General features: G+C 40.2%; 1 non-coding gene across 1 annotated transcript; it reads left to right on the forward strand.

Annotated features, from left to right (window-relative positions):
- Positions 1–3,550: 3,550 nt before the first annotated feature.
- On the forward strand, positions 3,551–3,632 carry TRNAS-UGA (transfer RNA serine (anticodon UGA)). Its single transcript has one exon. It is a non-coding gene; the product is annotated as a tRNA-Ser (tRNA).
- Positions 3,633–16,961: the final 13,329 nt, after the last annotated feature.

A 16,961-nucleotide genomic window follows, 5' to 3' on the forward strand; every position in this document is an offset into this window, starting at 1 on the left:
TATCTATCTTCTAAACTCAAAATTGCATCTAACAAGGAGTTGAAGTAGAGACTAAGGTGGCGTTTGATAAATCTGAAATCTGAAAAGTTAAAAAGATAATTAATGGCGTTTGAAATCTAAAAAGAGAAATAGATGCTTTTCAACTATTTAGAGGCTTTGAAAAGAGAAGGTTGTTTGTGTTGGATCAAATGTTCAACATAGTATTTGGTAATTTTGAGTTCAATTTGTACTATTTCATAAAATATAATTTATTAAATTCAAAATAATATTGAAAAATATGAACAAATTATGATAAATTACAAAAAAAAATTAAAAATTATTAAAATAAGAATAAAATTGAAAAATGTGTATATATAAATTAAAAATAAATTATTAAAAGTTAAAATAATAACAAAAATAGTAATAAAGTCCATTAAGAAATGAAAAAATATTTAATAATTATCAAATTATTAAGTTAAACCTATTAAACTATTAAATAATTAATAATTAATACAAATAAAATTATAAAAAATAATTTATTAAAATAAGAATAAATTTAGAAATACGTATGATTTTATAAATTAAGAATAAATTATAAATAATTAAAATAATAATAAATTATTAAGAATAAAATTCGAACGCCATTGCTGAGAGTTGTAGCGACGATGGTGGGGAGACAAGGGAGAGAGAGAGGGAGAGGGAGAGGGAACCTAAACATTGTAGCTAAGAGTTGCAACGACGATGACGGGAAGACATGGGAGAGAGAGAGGGAGAAGGAGAGGGTAAGGGAAATCGAATGCCGTTGCAACTCTTTGCAACGACGGTGGCGAGAAGATAGGGAGAGAGAGAGAGAGAGAGAGAGAGGGTAAGGGAAATTGAAGGTGGGCATTTTTGTCTTTTAATGCAGTCTGAAAAACAGCTGAGTTCATAAAGTCATTAGCTTGCCTCTTACAAATTCAGATCTAAAAATGCATTTCATATCTGAATTTTCAGACTCAACCCAAACATAGGTAGCATCTAAAAAGCAACATTTTAAGACTTCAGATGTCTAAAAAGTGTTATCAAACGCCACCTAATAGTCTCTCTAGATCTACTAAAATGAAATCCCATAGTCATATTCCAAACATTGTGTGCCAAAATGCACAAGAATCTAGCAACTTGTTCTTTTACACTAGTCCTTAGTGTATCGTAGAGTCGTCTCGTCTTCCGTAGAAATTTTACAAAGCTTGAATAAGGCTTCATTTCCCATTCATAATTGGTTTAACAATCAATTTATCACCCCCTATACAACTGATCCAATAGATCCTTTCTTTTTAAGTTTCAATTGACAAAAGACTCCCTATCAACATAGTCCAACTATTCTTCTACAGTCATCAATGCAATTACAACTCCACTAATTATAGCTCTAACAATCGCAATTAGTATTTCATTATCCATCTGTGGGATATAAAGCAGATGATCCAACACATAAGACAAAATTTCAACGTCCATAATTAGATGACATTGTAAAAGCATCCTATAATTATCAACTTATTATTAGATCATTTGTAACATGTTGGTATTTATTTTTTTAATGGAAGGATAGAACAACCCTTTCTTTCTGTTAATACAAATATTACTTTTTGTGAGTGCTACTATCATTTTGTGAAGCAAGAATATGAATTTTGTACAGGAGGATTCAAAATATCTAATCACGATACATGAAGGAAATTAGACTATTAAGATTTATGACTACAGTTTAAGTAAACATAAGGAAAAAAAAAATATAACATATATCATTCACCACACCATGTATTGAGAGGGTAATGCTAAAAGTATTTTTAGCTCTAACCTAATATTCCAAGGTTATGCTTGTTTGTATGATATAAGCCATGCAACAACAATATCTTATCTCCTTCATAATGACTAAACCCAATTTCAAGAACTAGGACTTCCATCAAATAGAGTAGAATATTATGATTTTAAGTGTCATCCATCTTAGTTGTGTAATCCACATAGATAAATGATAATCTCTTTTCTTGTGGAATAAGATGGGCCTTTACTTAGCCAGTAGGGCTAACATTTTGTTAGAACTTGGCTAGAAAATCCTCCTAGGTGGCATATTTTTAACGACTTTCATCTTTGTCAGTTGAATATTTCAGTGATCAGAAGTAAAGTTAAACCTATGTAGCTCAATAATACATCACAAAAGGTATACTGAAGACTGAAGTTATTCAAACAAGGATCCTAATTGGGTAATCTATTAACAGGAGGGTACTAAGACTCGTCCAGAACAACCTTCTAATAATTGTACCTGTACCAACACTATGCCTGATAATGTGCCAAAACAAATGGAATCCAAAATAGTTCTTAAGCATACCTAACCCCTACAATCATTAGCATTTATTTTCTTCAGTTGAACTTTGATGGGATGGAGGGTGTTTAAAGAAAGTTGGGACCCAAGTTCTCAAACAGTCAATGAAGCATTAGGTGAATTTCTCAAGGAGGAACTTATCTATTGTTCCACTAGGTCTGAGAGGAAGGGTAAAATATCAAGATACGGTTGAGTCATGGCTGGAAATTGCATTTATCTAGTCATGAGTATCATAAACTCTAGGGTACCTTTTCTTATAATAGTGGTGCTACCCAGAATTTCCACAGTTCTTAATTGAGCAATTAAAATGATAAATATGTGTACAGTATGAGTTAATGAACTTCATATTAACATGGTAATTAATGAAATTGGGCCATCAATGTAAGCAAGGCAACTCTAATTAAGAAAAAAAACTTGTATTAGTATAAAAAAAAATGATAATTCTCAGTCTCAAGTTTCAACTAACATCCTTTTGCGGTGGAACAGATAAAGCTTCTACTAGACAAGTGCTAATCTAATCTTTTTATAAAGTTTAGTATTAATTGGTTAGAAAGTCTAAAGATCACCCTCCCCAAAATCTATATTCTAGGTTCAGACGAGAATATTTAATTCATCATTTGAATTCTTGGGTTCAAGATACATGGATGTGAAGTACAGATGGTCTGACCTCTGAACTCATTCACCACCAGATATTGCTTAAATGCTTTTGATGTACTTCACTATATTTTGCTTATTAAAATGGAGAAGATTTGATGCTAATTTCATTTCACCCTATTTGTTCTTTTCTTCCTCCATGAAAAGAACTATACTAATATCTAGTTTTCATTTCGTTTACTATAGGTTGGTGGTTACAGTGTTGTGTACCAGGGTGGACTAGCACATATCAATTATTTCCTAGTTGGCCATCCCTTCCCAGATTAATGGGTTAACTTTTCTTTTTGCAAATCGAGTCTGAGCCAAAAGAATCTTCAAAAGATGAGTAGATTATTGAAATAATCTCTTTGGTTTTGCATAGCAATAGAGAAATAATTTTGGGATACAAGAAAAAAAAATATGAATATTTTTTGCCTCATCAGAAAAACTAGGTGAAACACACATTTGAACTTTATTTTTGTTTGCCTAACCTAAGTATTTCTTCATGATAGATGGGCTTTAACTGCTTTCAAGTTCCACGGTTCTACGATAAGGAAACTGAAACTTGCCTACAAATAAGCAAATGTCGATATGTCCGAGTGGTTAAGGAGACAGACTTGAAATCTGTTGGGCTCCGCCCGCGCAGGTTCGAACCCTGCTGTCGACGATTCAGTTTTCCTTTCGTTTTGTTTTATCACTTTTGAGTTCACTCGTAATCTCGCATCCTCGCTGCCTGAAATTGAAATTGGAGAGATCCATGGACCGTAGTAACGAACACCAGGCGGCCACTGACCCACTACTATTGTTTTGGGGGGTTGCTGCTGTAACTGTTGGTTGCCGGCGGCAAGGATCCGACGGTAGATAGCTTTGTGTTAATGCGCAACATAGCTTAGACTAAGAGGCACGGACGTGTTGATGCACCAGTTTTTTTCAAATACCCATTTTACCCTTTTATAAATTATTTTGCATACAAAATTACTGAATTAACCCCTTTTTAATTCAATCAAACCCACTTTTAATGATCATTTTAGTAATTTTACATACAAAATTACTGAAATATGTTTTTTGTTGAGTTAAAATGAGATTATTTCAGTAATTTTGTATGTAAAATAATTTATAAAAGGGTAGAGTTGATATTGGGAAAAAACTGGTGCATCAATCAACATTTTCTGTTTGAGACAATGACAGAGGGGAGGTTTTGGTTGAGTTTCTCAAAAGTTCAGGAAAGATATTTGTTAAAATGAAACTATAGGGGAGGTTTTTATGATTGCTAGAAACTTCAGGGGAGGTTTTTGTATTTTACCGTTTCTTTCTTCTATATTTGGTTTAACAGTTTGTACTTGGCCCTCTTCTCTCTTTCTCCTCAAAATTTGCATGGTTCTCATTGATAATGTTGTATTGTTAGGGGACTGGTCTTTCAACTAAGGAATGTGAGATATGTGACTTCTTTGTTTACATTCCACAATATGGGTTTGGCACTACATCATTGAATGTCACTGTAGCAGCTTCAACTGTTCTACACAATTTTGGAGGTAATTTGAAGATACTATCTGTAATTTTAATTCAATGTAGATGATGAGAATTTTTTATCAAGTTTTTTTCTTGCATGGTTAAACAAAATTGCAAAGTAGTATGTTGTAAAGACTCTTATGGTAACAACTTTAAAGATAATGATTTTTTTTTAAATTATTATCTTTTGGTGCGAGGTTGATCGTTGATGTTTTAACGGTTACGATTCGATAAGGTGTGATCAAGAGGCACTATTCAAAGTTAACAATCATTAATTGTTAACTACCTTTTTAACAGTCACAATGTTTGAAATTGTGAATGTTCAAGGAGTCTTTTTATGAACTAGCACCTTCTTCTACTCCATAACTCTTAAAAATTATTTAAGGAGCGTGAATCAAGTAAATACACGCACAAGCTTTTCAAAAATCACTCTTGACTCTCTCTATTTGATCTGCTACTGTCTCACAAAAGGTTCATTCGGAGAATTTTCAACTTTGCTAGTTGCAGGCCCTCGCCCAAGGCTTTGTTGTGTCTTGGGAATGGATTTGCTTGTAACCCAACAACAAACTTGGTAAATCTAAGTGGGGGCAAATAATGTTCTAAAGACAGTGTCTTTAGGCATGCCTCAGAGCTCCTCCTCCAAGTTCCCGTGACCCCATATTTCCAACATAGTTTTTATTGTTAACACATGGCCAGTGGGTCCCCTACCTAACGGAGAGTCTAGGTTTGCCATAGGATTCAGCTTGTGGCAGAAATATGTGGGATTGTTAAGGGAATTGCCTTACTTGACCCACAGAGTTATTTTTTCGAGATAGTGGAAGCAAAGTAGGACCGACCAAGAGAATTTGTTAAGTTGTATATCATAGGACTATGGGAGGAGAGTAACCAAAGATGTTGGAGATCCTATATCGAGTTACGAGCTTGACAATGTTCTCATCTGTCAGTTCTGTTGGCATGATTTCTAACTTGGTCTTGGGTGGTTGTCGGGAGGTTGAGGTCCTTTATGTGAGCTTTGCTATTCCTAAGCCGAGGACCCCTCCTTGGCATGGATGGCACAGTCCTCCTCCCCCTCGGACTCACTATAGGACAAAATTAAAAAGAGAAGGAAAGCTACTAAACCAACCTCGTCGACCTCACTAACAACTTCGACCATGCCAAGCTTTGCAACCTCAAAGTGCTCCGCCTCCACTCAACTCAAGGACAAGTGCAAATAAGACCCTCAAGGGTCCCTATTTATAGACGGGTAAGTCGACCTACAAATGGCTAAGATCGATCTGATCCAATGGCTCAGGAGGGCACGATACTTCATATTTTGAGACGAAATGAGTTTAGCACATTTTTTACATCCACAGAACCTAATATTCATGTGATGTCCGCACGTGCCCAAGAGGCGACCTGTCAGTCAACCCAAACTGGATGAACTAGTTCAATCTCGAATCGCCACCACCAACGCGTATCCAATGTTAGAGAGGTCAAGATAAAACCACCCCAGATTGGACTACTCCCTTACTAAGCTTTTCACCTTGGCCTCGAGAGTGGAGGACAATTTATGAGGAATAGTTGGGCCGACCAACCACAAGGGAACACATGATGAGTCCAAATTGTCTGACGACACCTCAGCACCATGTGACACAGGGTGGATGAAGCCATGACAACTTGAACCAACCAGCCTAGCTTGAATCCCGATCTCTGTGAGAGGCTAGCAGGTCGTTCATCAATAGGGCGACACACACCACCTTGGGAAGACAAGCCAAGGACCTCAGAGGTAGGCATGATCTCCCCAACCTAGGAAAACGAAAACTCAAGTAGTGAGATCCGAGGTACCGACCCATCGACCTACATGGCAGAACGTCCTTATCCAGAATGGCACACCTATTGGTTCCTAGTTAGGCAGCAACATGTCACCTACCTAGTACACATATCTCTGGTTCCTACATGATTCAGGGAGTTCAGGTATGGATCACTACCAATGTGGAAGAAACATACTTTGAAGATAATGAACCGATAAGGCCATCCATTCTCGGGTTTCTAGAACACAGAATACGGACCATGAAACCTATAAAAGGACCTCATTATTCTGCCAAAAGGTATCCACAATTTGTGCAAACTACTCACCTTTTGCTCTCTCAAGCTCTCTAATCTCATTATTCACATCGCTAATTTAAGCATCGGAGTGCCTAGCCTAGGTTCAACACCAAGGGTACTCTGATTCTTTATTTCTTGCAATTCAGTGGACCAACCTCATAAGTCTGTCCATCCGAGTTGTCCTCTAACAGGGAGATTGGTATTTCCTAATACAACATATATGAAGGAAAGGATAGACGTGGCCCTAGCTAATAGTGATTGGCTTGGTTTGTTTCATGAAGCTAGAGTAATCCACTTAACTATAGGAGGGCTAGATCATATTCCTATGGTGTTAGGTACTTTCCCAAAGTTGGGTATACATAGGATACCATTCAAGTTCAAAAACATTTGGGTTAGTCATGAAGACTATGTTAATGTGATTAAGAATGTTTAGTGATGAGGGGAATTTTGGTCAACCTAATTGATGGTGGACACGTGGACGCTATCAACAACACAACATCCCACTTAGCAAGATGGCTCGTCAGCTCAACACAGGGCAGTCAACATTAGGTACACGGCCGAGCTAGAGCAAGCTCAGCCCATAGCGTCCAGCATAGCAGAGCAGCTCACCAAAGTGACACATGGCAGTTAGTATCTGGTATGCGGCCAAGCTAGGGCGAGATCAATCCTCTGACAGCCCCAACCCACCCAAAACAATCCCAAAGGCAACACCCACGTAAGTGTTGTAGCCGCAACACAGGGAGCGGTCCACCGAGTTAACCGCCTAAAAACCAGCAGACGACCTGTAACCGCCGCACAGATCTAGCAATCAACTGACCAGTACACCCCAGAATTTAGGAAACAGCTCCGTACAAGGCCTAGAGACATTACCCAACAGCACATGAACCTCAGGTAGATATAAAAAGACCTCAGGACCACTTCAAAAGGTATACACATATAAGCTCTCACTCTCTCCCAATTTCTTTGATAGAACCACTCACTTACTTAAGCATCAGAGTGTCCTCCTGGGTAAAATTTACCCATGCACTCTAACCTCTCTTTCGTTTCTACAAATTTCAGCTTGGGCCCTCAGCTCGGTTTCATAGCTCGGCACAATATCTCGGCTCACCGCAGACTGAACCCGGTTCGAGCCACATCATCATACATGAGGGAGTGAAACAGATTCTATGCTTCATCCATTGGTGGGCATATTTTGTAACTCATCAAAATCTATGTTATTCTTGTTTTGTTAATTAATTTTTTTCTATACTAGTTTAGCATAGATGAAGGGATGAGAGGTCCATCAAATGGATGGCCGAACCCTGCAGGTAGGTAGGGTGAAATTTCAAAAAATTCTCTCTCTCCCATCTGGGAAACACATTTCATGTTTTAGAAAATCTGTATTTTTAAGGATCAATCTTGAACCAAGAACCGAATCAGATCTAAAACCAAAAGGTAGAAGAGGGATATATCTGATACGAAGTAGCAGTAACTCCCAACAAAGGTATTCACGCCCAACAAAAACTCCAAAGGTTGCTCCCACTGAATATGACATAGTGTAGGTTGAACCAGAATCAGCAGATTCTTCACAAGAACCGAATCCTTCAACAAGAATTCGATGGATGGAGTGTGAGCACGACTTTAGATCAGCCTTTCTCCAAAGACTGATATCAAAAACACTTCTTGATCACTCCTACAATGGATATCGAACTGGCAATGGTGGTAGCAGCAGGAGGGCGCAAGAGCAGAAGATGGTGCAATTTTACTATAGTTGTCTTCTCTCTTTCTGTGATCTGAAATCTGATCTTGATGTTGTGCGTAGAATGGTCCATCCCCTCCTCCTTTTATAGCCTTAAAGAGAGCTCCTAATCTCATTAGGAGTTTCCTAATCCAAATCTGTATTTGGATCAGGAGTTCTCTTTAAGAGATAAGGATAAGCCCTTATCTTATTTGCAGATTAGATCAGCCCTCCTAATCTTATTAGGAGTTTCCAAATCCAAATCTGTATTTGGATCTAGACTCTCTGAGTGAATAGGGATAACTTCCTATCTTATCTACTTATTCCAATCCCAGATTCGCACCTCTCTTAAACTAATCAAATTAGAACAGTTCAAAATGAGCTTTAGGCCCAGTAAGTCCATGTGTTCACTTACCTTCCAATCTGCTGCCCAGTTGGGTTTCCTTGTATGGCGTGAGACCCAAACATTGATCTACACATCAGCCACATGGGTTCAACCAAGCCTCTATTACAAGGCCTAGCCGAATTCACTGTTATGGGCAGTGAACCCCTAAGCCCATCACCATTGGCTCTTAATGGGCCCAACACTTACACTAAGTGGTCCCTGGACCAAACTACCTTATAAAAACACAGAGATTGTGGGCAGATGCAAGATTAGCCCATCAGATATTACCCTCAATGGTCTTACACTTAACCTCTCAGCCCATAATGATCAAACACTGTCCGACAAGAGAAGATCTCTCCCTCAACTACAAGGAACAATGTTGCACTCTCTACTCACATGGATCTTGGGAATTTAAACCTTTTGCAAACATTTTGAAACCATAATTATATGTATATCTTTATATAAATATATTTTGCAAAAACAAATTTCAATGATTGAAATCGGCTACCAGCAGCTTTGGTTTCCATTAGAGAGAGTACATCCCCGATCATTACCTATGTCCGACAAAGGGGCTGATCCTGTCACTATGATCACCCACTCAGATGAATTCTCAGACTGTCCCAACATACCCAGGTTTTGACCCCCTATAAGGATCTCACTGATTGGCATATCAAAGACAGCCCAATCCGACACCTAGTGCAGTATCATAATCGAGTATAGGGGTTAGGTGTAATATTCCAGTTTTGCCCATCAATCTCCAAGGTCCAGGGCAATACTGGAATTCTGGTCCGATTCAGGGTTTCAATAAAACACACACTGCATGTACCTTAGGTCTCACCCTAGCAGATGAGACAAGCCACCTCAACCAACTTGGTGGCACATTAGTGTCAGCCTTGGCAGGATAAATCTCCCTAGATCTATCCAACGATTGTGAAGATTCTAAACTAACACAAGTCTCATATATGTCCAGTTTAAGGGTAATTCACAGAAATACACCATAATAACATGAATCAAATATGTACTTTATTCATTTACATTAATTGTCATAATGTACATCATTTTGATTGGAGCTAAGGGAATACACTATCTAATAGCTCCCACTTGCACTTAGGTCCAATTTGGTATAAGCCGAAGTCCCATACTTTCCACGTGTTTCTCAAACACTTTCTGTGTTAGTGGCCTAGTTAATAGGTCTACTACATTCTTCGTTGATGCTACCTTTTGAATCAGGACGTCCCTCTTCCAACTATCTCCTGCAGTACATGTTACCTCCTCTCGATGTGCTTCAACTTCGAGTGGGCTCGTGGCTCCTTAGCCTAAGCAATAGCTCAATTGTTGTCACACAACAATGGAGTGAGTGATGTGCTGGATGGAACTACTCACAATTCATGAATGAACTTCTTCATCCATACGGCTTCTTTGGCAGCTTCACTTGCGGCAATGTATTCGGCTTCGGTTGTGGAATCTGTAGTGGACCCCTATTTGTTGCTTTTCCAGCAAACAACACACGATCCTATCGTGAAAACATACCCAGATGTAGACTTTCTATCATCTGGATCTGACTGGAAATCGGCATCAGTATACCCTTGGATCTGTAGTGAGCTACCATCGAATACTAGACAAAACTCTTTTGTCCTTTGAAGGTACTTAAGTATATTTTTCACAGCAGTCTAGTGCTCCTGTCCTGGGTTGGCCTAGAATCTACTTACCACACTCACTGCTTGAGCAATGTCAGGATGAGTGCACAGCATGGCATACATGATGCTCCCTACGGTTGAGGCATAGGGAATGTTCTTCATGCCCTCAATCTCCTCGGGAGTCCTGGGAGACATCCCCTTGGAGAGAGTGACTCTGTGCCTGAAAGGAACATTTCTTTTCTTGGAATTCTCCATGTTGTATCTCTTGACTATCTTGTCAATGTAAGTAGATTGGGATAATCTTGTTATCCCTTCGATCTATCTCTATAGAGTTGAAGGCCCCATATATAGGAGGCTTCTCCAAGATCTTTCATGGAGAATTGCTATGAAAGTCATACTTTCATCGTAGTCAACATTCCTACATCATTCCCAATGAGCAGAATGTCATCTACATATAGAATCAAGAATATAACCTTATCCCCACTGGATTTCCTGTAAACAAAGGGTTCATTCGAATTCTGCTCGAATTCAAACTTTTTGACAATAGAGTCAAACCGGATGTTCCAACTCATAGAAGCTTGCTTAAGTCCATATATGGATCTATTTAATTTGCATACCATGTGTTTCTGACCCGCAACTATAAAAACCTTACAGTTGTTGCATATAGATATCTTCAATAAGATCTCCATTCAGAAATGCAGTTTTGACATCCATTTGCCAAATCTCGTAGTCATGGTATGTTGCTACAGTTTGCAAGATCCTAATGGATTTAAGCATGGCCATCGGCGAAAAGGTCTCCTCATAATTGATGCCCTCTTTCTGAGTATACCCTTTCGCCACAATACGAGCCTTGTAGGTCTTAACCTTACCATTGGGGCCCTTCTTCCTCTTGTAGATCCATTTGCAACCAATTGCTTTTACCCCAGGGGCGGATCTACCAGAGTCCAGACTCCATTGATCTCCATCGAGTCCATCTTAGCTCTCATGTGATCTACCCATTTCAAGGAATCTATGTCCAACATAGCTTCTGTATAAGTCACGGGATCCTTCTCACTAGTCGTAGCTTCCACCAGGTAACTATCCTAGTCACAGCCGAGACGAACTGGAGGCTTGGATACCTGGGTAGATCTTCTAGGTTGGTCATTACCTAGAACTTGTGGGACACCTCCCACTGACCCTGAGCTCTCTTCATCAAGAACAACTTCCTGACGATGATTGTTCAGGATATAGTCTTCCTCCAAGAAATGGGCATTTCGGCTACAGAACACCTTCTATTCTCCCGGATCATAGAATAGGTAACCCACAGAGCCCTTGGGGTAGCCTACGAATAGGCAACGACTGGTCTTGGTGAAAGAATGGTAGGATCCATCGTATGGACGCCAAAACTGTTACGGAATGGGTGGGCGAATTTCAAAAATTTCCTACCTTTCTTCCAACTGGGAATCGCATTCCCTGATTTTAGAATCAAAATTCAAAGATCCTACTTGAACCAAACCAGACCAGAATTGAACCAAAAGAGAAGGGAGGGATTATACCTGATCCAGAGAAGCAATATCTCCCAACGTTGGTGTTCACACCCAAAGAAGATCCAAGATCAGCTCCCACTGAAGATGACACAGTGATGATGGAGCTGAACCAACAGTGTTCATCCCATGAACTAGGTTCTTCTGAAGAACTTGAGGGAAGGTTGTGATTACCACACAAACAATCAAGAACCTTTCTTGATTTTCTCGAACTGGAAGAAAAGGTGCCGGCGGCTGCTGGAGGAGAATGCTAGAGAAGAAGGTGGTGAACTGCTATTTTCTTCTCTAGGGTTACCTGAGATCTTATCTCAAGAATGTAGAGTGGTCTACTGAAAACACCTAGGGTTCAAATTCAAGTAATTCAAAATTAGGGTTTTCCTCCTCTTTCTTAGTGATTAAGAAAACCTCATAATCATATTAGGAGTTGCCCTTATCCAAATCAGTATTTGGATTAAGACTCCTCTTAATCTTATCTGCAGATTAGATCAGCTTTTGGGCTTAACCTAATCTCAGATCCGCCCCTTTAAGTGACTGATCAAATCAGCCCAGATCAAAATGGGCTTTAGGTTCAATATGTATTAAGTGCTCAATAATCTTCTAATCTGCTGCCCAGTTGGGTTTCTTTGTATGGTGTGGGACCCAAGCATTGATCTACACATCAACCACATGGGTTCGGCCCAGCCTCTGTTACAAGGCATAGCCGAATTCACTAGGAAGCCCAATGAACCCCCTGAGCCCATCACATGGACCCTTTGGGCCCAACACTTACACTAAATGGTCCGTAGGCCAAGCCATCTTATAAAACCCAAGGACTGTGGGCAGATGCAAGATTATCCCATCAGGTATTATCCTAAATGGCCTTACACTTAACCTCTCAATCCATAATGATCAAGCATTACCCGACAAGAGAGGACATCTCCCTCGGCTGCAAGGAACAGTGCTGCACTCTATACTCACATGGACCCCAGGAATTAAAACCATTTGCAAACATTTTGAAACTATACATAAGTATATATCATATATATAAATTTTGCAAAACAAAATTCCAATGATTGAAATCAACTACCGGTAGTTTGGTTTCCATCAGAGAGAGTGCATCCCCGATCATTACCTTTGTCCGACAAAGGGGTTGAGCCTGCCACTATGATCACCCATTCAGATGAATTCTCAGGTTGTCCCAACATACCCAGGTTTTGACCCCCACTAAGGATCTCACTGATTGGCATATCAAAGATAACCCAATCCAACACCTAGTGCAGTACCATAATCGGGTCTAGGGGTCAGGTGTAACTTTCCAGTTTTGCTTATCAATCTCTAAGGCCCAAGGCAATACTGGAAATCTTCCTAGGCGGCTGAGACAAGCCACCCAGGCGGCTGAGACAAGCCACCCCAACAGTTGGCAGCACACTAGTGTCAGCCTTGGCAGGATAAATCTCCCTAGACTTATCCAACGACTGTGAACATTTAAAACTAACACAAGTCTCATTAAGTGTCCAGTTTTAGGGTCTTACACAGAAGCATACCACACAACATGAATCAAACATGCAGTTTATTTATTTACATTAAATATCAAAAGTACATCAAGACTGGTTGAAGCTAAGGGCATACAAAACTGTCTAACAACTCTCACTTGCACTTAGGTCCAATCTGGTACAAGTCAGAGTCCCATACTTTCCACGTGTTTCTCAAACACCTTATGTGTGAGTGGCTTAGTTAATGGGTCTACCACACTATCTACTTATGCTACATTCTGAATCAAGATGTCCCCTCTACCAATGATCTCTCACAGTACATGGTACTTCCTCTTGATGTGCTTCGACTTCGAGTGGGCCCAAGGCTCCTTAGCCTGGGCAATCGCTCCACTATTGTCACACAATAACGGGATGGGTGATGCGTTGGATGAAACCACTCCTAATTTGTGAACAAACTTCTTCATCAACACAGCTTCCTCGGTAGCTTCAATTGCAGCAATGTACTCGGCTTCGCTTGTGGAGTCTACCGTGGACCCCTGTTTGCTGCTTTTTCAGCAAATAGCACACAATCCTATCATGAAAACATACCCAGGCGTAGACTTTCTATCATCTGGATCCGACTGAAAATCAGCATCAGTATACCCTAGAATTTATAGTGAACTACCATCGAATACCAAACAAAACTCTTTTTTTTCCTTCGAAGGTATTTGAGTATGTTCTTCACAGCAGTCCAATGCTCCTGCCTTGGGTTGGCCTGGAACCTGCTTACGACACTCACCGCTTGAGCAATGTCAGGGTGAGTGCACATCATGACATACATGATGCTCCCTATGGCTGAGGCATAGGGAACGTCTTTCATGCCCTCAATCTCCTCAAAAGTCTTGGGAGACATCTTCTTGGAGAGAGTGACTCCGTGCCTGAAAGGAACATTTCCTTTCTTGGAGTTCTCCATGCTGTATCTTTTGACAATTTCGTCAATGTAAGCAGCCTGAGATAATCCAATTATCCGCTTTGACCAATCTCTATAGAGTCGAAGACCCAGTATATAGGAAGCTTCTCCAAGATCTTTCATAGAGAATTGCTACGAAAGCCATACCTTGACCAAAGTCAACATTCCTACATCATTCTCAATGAGTAGGATATCATCCACATACAACACCAAGAAGGTGACCTTATCCCCATTGGACTTCTTGTAAACACAAGGCTCATCCGGATTCTGCTCAAAGTCAAACGATTTGACGGGAGAGTCAAAATGGATGTTCCAACTCCTAGAAGCTTGCTTAAGTCCATAAATGGATCTATTAAGTTTACATACCATGTGTCCCTGACCAGCAACAATGAAGCCTTGCAGCTGCTGCATGTAGATATCTTCACTAAGATCTCCATTCAGGAATGCGGTTTTGACACCCATTTTCCAAATCTCGTAGTCATGGTATGCCGCTACCGCAAGCAAGATCCTAATGGATTTAAGCATGGCCACGGGCAAAAAGGTTTCCTCATAGTCGATGCCTTTTTTTCTGAGTATACCCTTTTGCCACCAAACGAGCTTTGTAGGTTTCAATCTTGCCATCGGGGCCCTTCTTCCTCTTATAGATCCATTTGCAACCAATTGCTTTTACCCTAGAGGGCGGATCTACTAGAGTCCAAATTCCATTGGCTCCATCGAGTCCATCTCAGCTCTCATGGCCTCCACCCACTTCTGGGAATCTATGTCCAACATAGCTTCCGCGTAAGTCACGAGATCCTCCTCACTAGTCAAGGCTTCCACCAAGTAATTGTCTTGGTCATAACCATAACGTACTAGTGGCCCGAATACCCGGGTGGATCTTCTAGGTTGGTCACTACCTGGAACTTGTGGAACATCTCTCACTGCTCCTAAGCTCTCATCATCAAGAACTCTTTCCTGACGATGGGTGTCCAGGATGTAATCAGTTTCTAAGAACTGGGCATTTCGACTGCAGAACACTTTCTGCTCACTTGGGTCATAGAAAAGATAACCCACTGAATCCTTTGGGTAGCCTACAAATAGGCAACGACTGATCTTGGATTCCAACTTGTCCACACTCGTTTTTTTAATGTGCGCAGGACAACCCCAAATCTTCAAGTGTCTAACACTTGGTTTCTTTCCGATCCATAGCTCGTATGAAGTTTTTGGAACTGATTTGGTTGGAACCCAATTCAGCACATAGATTGCGGTCACTAACGCATATCCCCAAAAGGACGTGGGCAATTCCGAGCGTGTGAGAAGTGACCGGACCATGTCTAACAATGTCCTATTCCTCCTCTCTAAAACACCATTAAGCTGCAGCGTTGCCAGAGAAGCCAACTACGATATTATCTCATTGGCCTTCAAATAGTCCCTGAATTCGTCAGAGAGATACTCACCACCTCGATCTAATCGAAGAGCCTTAATTTCTCTCCCTAACTGTTTCTCGACTTCTTGTCTGAACTCCTTGAACTTTTCAAAGGATTTGGACTTCTGTCTCATTAGGTACACGTAACCATATCGTGAGTAGCCACCGATGAATGTGATGAAATACACGTGTTGGTTACGAGTCCTAATACTCAGGGGACCACATACATCAATATGTATAAGGTGAAGTGTGCCTGTACATCTTTTAGGCTTACCGTTAAATGGTCATTCATCATCTTGCCTTGGAGGCAAGGCTCACAAGTGGGAAGATCTTCTACGATTAGAAAATCCAAAAGACCATCCTTTACCAGTCTTGTGATTCGATCAATACCGATATGGCAAAGTCGGTAATGCCACAAGCATGTAGGACTGACTATATCACGAGTCATTTTCTTGGGAATTTGGACCGACGTAGTTTCGGTTAAGTTAGTTTCTAGAGAAGGATGTAGAACATAGAGACCGTTCTCCAGTTCCCCGCATGCGATGAATTTATTATTTCATTTAACAGTAATCATATTACTAAAGTAAACAGTATATCCATCAGCGCAAAGTTTAGAAACAAAAATCAAATTTCTTCTCAAATTCTGTACATAAAGACAATCTTTAAGTACAATAATTCCTTCTGTAAAAACTAATTCTATGGTTTCAATTGCCGTAGCTGCAACACTTGCAGTCGTTCCCAAGAAAAGTGTCACTTCCCCTTCACTCAGCCTTCTGCTTACTTTGAACCCCTACAGTGAATTACACGCATGAGTTAAAGCCCCGGAGTCAACACCCAAGGACATAGAAGTGACTAACAAATTAGTCTCAATGACACAAGTTTCGAAAGTACCTTTCTTAGATTCCAGGTAGGCAAGACAATTCATTTTTTAGTGGTCGGCCTGCTTGTAGAAGTGATAGGCATCGGATGCCTTGTCTTTCTTTTGTTTCCTCTTTGCCCTCCTCTTCTTGCTAGATTTGTCAGCTTCAATAAGCATGGCTATCGGCTCTTCCTTTCTAATCAGTTCCTCAGCCCGTTGCAACATGTTGCTGAGTCTTGAACATTGACATTCAACTTGTTCATATTGTAATTCATTATGAATGGATTGAAGGACAGAGGCAAAGAATTAAGAATGGCATCTATTTATGTGACCAAATCTAGCCCGGACCCAAGGGCCTCCAGCTCATTAATGTAACCCATCATCCGGAGACAATGGTCATGAACTTGCTGCCCCTTGGTCATCTGCGCAGTCATGAACTACTTCAGAACCTTCTA

The sequence above is a fragment of the Nelumbo lutea genome, chromosome 3, assembly GCF_056320005.1.
Source record: "Nelumbo lutea isolate HS-2025 chromosome 3, American lotus-T2T, whole genome shotgun sequence".
In the NCBI taxonomy this organism is placed as follows: Eukaryota; Viridiplantae; Streptophyta; class Magnoliopsida; order Proteales; family Nelumbonaceae; genus Nelumbo; species Nelumbo lutea.